The sequence below is a fragment of the Octopus bimaculoides genome, chromosome 3 (genome assembly GCF_001194135.2).
Source record: "Octopus bimaculoides isolate UCB-OBI-ISO-001 chromosome 3, ASM119413v2, whole genome shotgun sequence".
NCBI lineage: Eukaryota > Metazoa > Mollusca > Cephalopoda > Octopoda > Octopodidae > Octopus > Octopus bimaculoides.
In genome coordinates, this window is record NC_068983.1 from 100,248,452 (window position 1) to 100,255,777 (window position 7,326).

A 7,326-nucleotide genomic window follows, 5' to 3' on the forward strand; every position below is an offset into this window, starting at 1 on the left:
ATATATATATATATATATATATATATATATGTAGTTAAGCCTATGTACCGTCATAGAGTGACCAATGGTTTCGCATCCACAAAGGGCTTAGCTCCTTGGACGTCTTGTCAGATATATGTAAAAATATGTATGTGTGTATATATGTAGCCAAAAAGCCAAATGACAGCGTTTTACTTCTTTCAGAGTAAGGAATGTTTCTGTTTGTGATACTAATATAGTTGACAAAATTCCAATACAATTTAATTTGCTTTGTTTGACTGTGGATCAGAAACACAAATACATATATTCGAACCGGTGCATATATGCATACTTACACAAGCACATATATACATATTACATATGCATAAGTATTTCATTTTCATTGGTGTTGTGGTGATAGATTTGAATCATACCTACATGTGTGCCCCCCGCTGACTTTCAGAAAAATGAACTTGCTATGAAATTTTTGTCAAATACCTTTTAAATGGTGTAGGTTACGATTATATCAGAATTTGATGTAAAAAAAAAAAAAAAAATTGGTGGCCGCTCACACATACATACCAATACATCACAATTTTTCTAAAATTTTAAGTTTCATTGTGTAGATGAATGTCAGTATGTGTGCATGTCACCATTTTTCTTTTTTTCACATTAATTTCCTATATAATTGGAATGTACATCCCATAAAAGTGTTTGTAGAAGATTTGATTAAAAATGTCATGAGGAAACAAAGTTAACTCATTTCCGCAACTTCAAAATAGTTTTCAGAACAAATATCAATATAATTTGGATCTAATTTGAAAACAATTTGTATTTTAATGTGGTTTTGTATTATACATATATCATATTCATGTGATGTATATGTAATTATCTCTGCTGGTAAAAAAGAACAATAATTTTTTTGCCAGAATCTATACCTAATGAAATGTAGGCTGTGTGGTAAGTAGCTTGCTTTCCAACCACATGGTTCCGGGTTCAGTCCCACTGTGTGGCACCTTGGGCAAGTGTCTTCTACTATAGCCTCGGGCCGACCAAAGCCTTGTGAGTGGATTTGGTAGACGGAAAATGAAAGAAGCCCGTCGTATATATGTATATATATATATGTATGCGTGTTTGTCCCCCCACCATCGCTTGACAACCGATGCTGGTGTGTTTATGTCCCCGTAACTTAGCGGTTCGGCAAAAAGAGACCAATAGAATAAGTACTAGGCTTACAAAGAATAAGTCCTGGGGTCGATTTGCTCGACTAAAGGCGGTGCTCCAGCATGGCTGCAGTCAAATGACTGAAAACAAGTAAAAGAGTAACAAATATCTATTTTTTAAAAAAGAAATGACGAAACAAAGTCGCGGGGGCACACACGATTGTGTAGGTATGCCAGATTTAAAATGTTCCCATATTCTTTCCAGCAATAATTCTGTCTGGATACTTGGATTTGACATTAGGAGATGACAATTAAGAGCAGGAAACAAATTTTGGTTTAGATTGTGGCCAAAAGATATATATCGTTCTGGTCTTTGTGCTATAGCTTCAGAAAAATTATAAAACATTATATCAAATACTTGAGCTGAAACATTTTTATTGGTCTGGCTTGAAATCTGTGTTAAACAATGTTACAAAAAAAGTGTGTTCCTTAAAAGGTATGACATACTGTCATGATAAGACCGCGCAGATCATTGTTGAAACAAATATATATATATATTTCTAAGAAGAATCTAATAACATTTGAAAATGTGGGAAGAAAATCTAGCCATCTCCATATCAGGTTATTTGAAAGAAAATTCTTTCAGCAGAGACTGGAAAACTCAAATGCTCACATAAATACTGACTAAACACTTCTCTTGCAATTACCTGTGATTATTAATAAAACAGAGATTATTTAGAGACTATAAAGAATTTTTTGGTCAGTAAGAGTTACTTACCCTGATTGAACTCTCACCTAAATTGTATTTGGTGCAACAGGCAAACTTCAAAACTTTTTATTGATGTTGTAAGTTTCATTGAAGAACTCTACACATGTTCATTGACCGGTAGCAAGTACCAAATACACTTAGCATTATTTTAATTTGTATTTATTTTCATATCTAAACCACAAACAGAATATCATTTCATTGTTTATCTATGACAAACGCAAACTCCTGTTTATCACAATATGCCTCGAATTATCACCTAATATTTACTAATGCGCTTTCTGTTGATATTACCAATAGTTATGTTGATTTCAGCTACAATATTATTTTTCTAATGATGGAAATACATATTCCTGGACCAAATTCGTGATCAATACCAGGTAATGTTGATTTTTTTCCCTTTACTTTACTCTTTGAAATATCACCTAATTTGTGCGACAAGTTTTGTTGCTTTTGGCAAGACTTTATTTCAATTCATTATTGAAAATGTGTACGTATTTACTAAAAGTTGTTACGCTTCCTGATTTTATTTCATCGCACATGTTTGCAATCTTTATGAAACATTCATAGAAAAGTTTCAAAAACTTTTCGAACATTTTACATCTTCAGTTGTCGTGTTTTGTTAGATTTAATAAAGTAAAAAAAAAAAAAAGAATAACAAGGCGAAACACCCATACACTTTCACTGGTTTATTGTAAGTCTGAGTTCTCTTTCGATTTAAACCCTGATTCGACTTATATTTATTTTAGTTTGAAAGCTATTTAATAAAGTAGCTTTTAAAATCAAGGAAGTTTTTGCTGCACATCTTATACGAATTCTCTCATTCAAATCAAACTGATTTATCGACCCTACAAGAAAAACGTTCAGCCTGGCGATTGTTAAGACTTGAACTTGTGACTATAGCGTTTAATTGTCAGCGATCAACTTATGATACATTTCTGTTTAAATTTTGTGATTTCTTTTACCTCACGTAAAGGGCGCACATGTAGGTTGTGATGGGATTAGAAATCGAAACCGCGCAACAGTAAACTATATTAAGTCATTTAATTATAGTTCATTAACATTTCCAATACAGCTGCTGATGGTAATATGAATCTTAAGATATTGCAGTATAGACATTTCGAAATTGTCTTTCGTTTCACTCAAGCTAAATTTTCTTAAAAATGATAAAATAAATCAATACATTTTTATTATTTTTTTTTCTTGCTTAAAACTAAACTATTATATATTTCGAACATACTGACACAAACAAGTTAATAGGATATTTGATCTTTCTTTACAACTAACTGCTTAAATTATTTGTATGCCTCTCCATGTGAATTGAAGCTGGATTACCTGTTATTGAAATTTGGGTGTAGCTTAAGTGATAGTCCGCCCATGAATGTCATTATTGGAGATTGTGTCTCTAATCCATCTCCTTGCTTTGTAAATCTTGGCGGAACCAGGTTGTTCATAAAAACCAGAAACATTTTTGCCTTATTTTGAATTTATCATTGGTCCAGCTACAACAATTGCCAAGTTATTCGTGTTTTCAAAATAAGCTTTCAGTGGAATCTTATATCAAAACGAAATTGCTTTAAATTTCTTAGAAATCTATCTGGCTCTTATTTCGATAGTCCAATTTCATAAAATTCAGTCTTTCTTCAGGCACCTGTGTATAATCTGTGACTGGTGTTAACAAAACTTAGCATTTAGCTTCCACAAAAGGTGTGCAACAGGTTTCAGGAAATTATTTTGTTCCTTGATTTCCGTTTATCCAACCGCAGAATTATACACTCGAGAATGTGTTCGTTGCTAAGCAGTACAATGTCTCATAGTTTTGAGTTCTAACCCCATCTTAATTCCACTGTAGTTTATCTGTGCGAAAGTGACAAAATATAATACCTTGTCTTTAAAATACACACACACACACACACACACACACGCACACGCACACACACAACCCTGATATTTGCTCTGCAAATTTTCCTTTAACTGAGTTTTTGTGTTTGATAAAGAAAGAAATCGCATTGAATTAATAAATATACCTTTCCTCACTTAGAGAGATATCGCTGAAGTCAACACGAAAAGAGAGGTTATCGAATTAGTTATTGGCTTCATCTTTTGTGATGTTATTTACGTTGCCCGATCCATCGAGATAATCTCAGATTGTCTTGTATCAATGAAAATTACACAAAGAATTAATATTCCATCTTCAAAAGATGTGAACATACACTCTTGCGCTCGCTATTATTATTTTTTTCTTGTATATTCTTGCATTTTCTTCTTTTTTCCATATCGTCTCATTTTCTGTCTTTAATTCCCGTTCTGATTCTGAATAACTATTTCTTTCTATATCACTATTTGGAAAACTGTCTATTGTGGAGCAAACTATGTCGATTGTCATGTACGCATAGAATTATATCTTGCTTGGCTATATCTGCTAATACTGCGTGTTGTGAGCTGAGAGTGGAGGACTTTTCGGATATAGGTAGGATAGGAAAACGCCTTAAAATTGTAAAAATTAGAATGAACTGAAATGTTGAGTAGCTCTCAACCAGTTTTTATCTACGGATCCTTTTGATCTCTATTTCACTTGTGTAGACCCTTTTAGCCATTTGATGCTTTAAAAATCCTATATTTTTATAATTAAATATTATTAGGAATTGTAGGAATTGTTTAAATAGTTTATGTATTGTAGAAGTATAACTAGTTTATTTCACATAAATTTTTAACAACAGCTTATGTTGGCTCCCTAAGGGTCATTGGACCCCAGCTGAGAACTGTACAACAAATGAGTTGTCCAGTTCAATTTATGTGAGTATGGAAACAAAATATTTACCTAATGATAAATTTAATGGAATATATTGTAATTTGTTATCCCATTGTGTTAGCATTGTATTAGCTGGTGAGTTATGTTAAAAAAAAAGTTTTAGAATTAACATTTGAAGTAGAAAGGCTTTCTGTATAAAGTAACCTTTAAATATTTCTTAAAATTAAGGGAAGTGGTGGTGCTGGGGATATTCATACTAAAGTCCCCCCAATTAAAATGCTGTGCCTTATGCTAATGATGTTAATAACACATAATATTCAATAATTGGCCTGTCATCCAATGGAAGAATAATGTTGGTCAGTTACAAACAATAAAGGGAAATTATTTTATGTTCAGAAAATTGTGTTCTGAGTTAAAGTGACCTTTTTTTTTACTGTAAATTTGTTTTTTAAATCTGAAGTGGACAACAATTTTCTAATAGCTATTGGCTGCATGCCATATTTTACTTCAATAATTTGCTGTCCCATAACCGTTATTCATTGGTACTAAATAAGACATGAAACAATTTCTGAGAAAGCAATTGAAAGAAGTTTGTTAGATAAGAAGAAACAAATGTGTTGATGACTCAAGTTTTTGAAGCGTATTAGTAGCTGTTAACTTATATTGATGAGTTACTTATTTTAAAATGAACTTGCCCACCACCATATAAAAGAAAAGCAAAATTTGAAGTTTTCTCAAAAATTACTTTGATTAAAAAATAAATCTTTTGAGTGAATTATTGACGTTTGTCAACATGTTTAGAGAGTTGTTCATTGCTTCATGAATTATAATGGAAGTGTGGATGAAAGAAAGTCAATGGCTTTTTGGTTTCACTAAATTCTACTAATTTTCAGTAAGAATTTTTGAAATGTACAATGTATATTATAAGTTAATATTTGTTATGAGATCAACAATTTGAAATGGTTTGAGATATGTTTGAACTTGCATTCATAGCTAAAGACTTGTGTTTTGATATTTCTCATGAAATAAAAAGTTGTTTCTGAAGATTGGGACTGAAACAGCAACTTGACACTCAAGATAGGAAACATTAAAAAAAAATCATACTAATTTATATTAGAAAAAGTATAAAGTAGATTTTTATCTTCTATTGTTTGTTTTTCATTTTCTGAAAAGAAAAAAAAATCAAATTAAATATTTATAAATATTAAACTTGTTTTTTTAAAACATTTGATTAAATGTTATTCATTGATCAGGCTTAATAGTGCACTTATACAGAACAGGCTTATAGTGCATATTCTTAGTTGAGTGACTAATATGTGCTATATATCAATCAATAACATTTTTTGACACTCTTCCTCCCCTCTGTTAATGAGATGACAAAATAGATTTTGCATTCATATAATTCTTTTTTTTTTTCACCTAGGAGTTTGACTAGCTTAAAAAGTTGGCAACCGTTTTTATTTTAGGTGCCCCAGCATGGTGACAGCTGAAACTAGACCAAATCAAATCAAATGGCAATTTGTCTACCCACTTTTTAATCTTCACAACACCCTACCCTTCTTGATAAACACTGTATTAGGATATGAATGGTTTAATATGGGACTACCAAAAGTCGATCAAGCTTTCATGATTAGTTTCAATATGGTTATTATTGCTACTGAAGAAATGAAGATGAGAAGAGAAGCAAATCCATTAGGGATAGTTTCTATGATGTTGAAGGCTTCAGATTATGTGGATCATATGCTACTCAATGGTGATTTTGTCAATGACTGATATAGCATTGTCAACCAATATAAAGGCAAAAAGGAAATGTACTTTGAGAGAGAGAGAGAGAGATAGAGAATAAAGACTTCAAACTTTGATTAAATTTTGAAAGTATCTGAATGTTTTAAAATTTAGTTCAGGATAGAGTTACCTAGCATAAGATGCAGTTTGAGTTTGTGCTAAGCTGTGGAATAATTGATGTGTGATTATTCAAGAGGAGATCTTTGCTAAGAGCAAACCACTCAAACTGTGAATGAAGGTACTGTGTTAGCAAGATTAAAGTTGACAACAAGGTATTTAGCACACAAGATGGTGTCTATCAGGGACATGTACTCATACCCACCTTCCTTTTTAATTCAGTATAAACCTTGAAGCTTATAATTCAAGAATCCGGGATAAGATGTGCTTGGAAATTTTTATTTGCTAGAAACTTAACTCTCATAGCAGAATCTGTCAAAGAGTTTGCAGTAAAAGTTTCAGTATTAAAGCATGTTCTAAAAATTAAAAGCATAAAAAAAGTCAAAATGGTATAGCAAGTTGATGCAGGTAGTTTATCATGTCCCTCTCCGACTTTTAGTTCATGCAAGTGAAAAAAACCATATTATTTATGGGATGACCCAATATATATATATTGGAAATGTGCTGTGCGTGAGAAGACCCGGCAAGCCAAGTAAGATCGTTGCCAGTGCCCCTGGACTGGTTCCTGTCGGATTTTCGAGCGAGATCGTTGCCAGTGCCCCTGGACTGGCTTGTGTGGGTGGCACATAAAAGACACCATTTCGAGCGTGGCCGTTTTCATGCGGGTGACACGTAAAAGCACCCACTACACTCTCTGAGTGGTTGGCGTTAGGAAGGGCATCCAGCTGTAGAAACTCTGCCAAATTAGATTGGAGCCTGGTGTTGCCATCCGGTTTCACCAGTCC

The 7,326-nt window shown here is 32.6% G+C and overlaps 1 protein-coding gene across 1 annotated transcript in view; it reads left to right on the forward strand.

Moving 5' to 3' along the window:
- Positions 1-1,900: 1,900 nt before the first annotated feature.
- The window catches only part of LOC106882649 (protein melted), a 70,361-nt gene continuing 64,935 nt past the window's right edge, over positions 1,901-7,326 (forward strand). The window contains exon 1 of the mRNA XM_014933395.2: positions 1,901-2,267. The gene's annotated coding sequence lies outside the window, so the exon portion shown is untranslated. The remainder of the gene's footprint in view (positions 2,268-7,326) is intronic.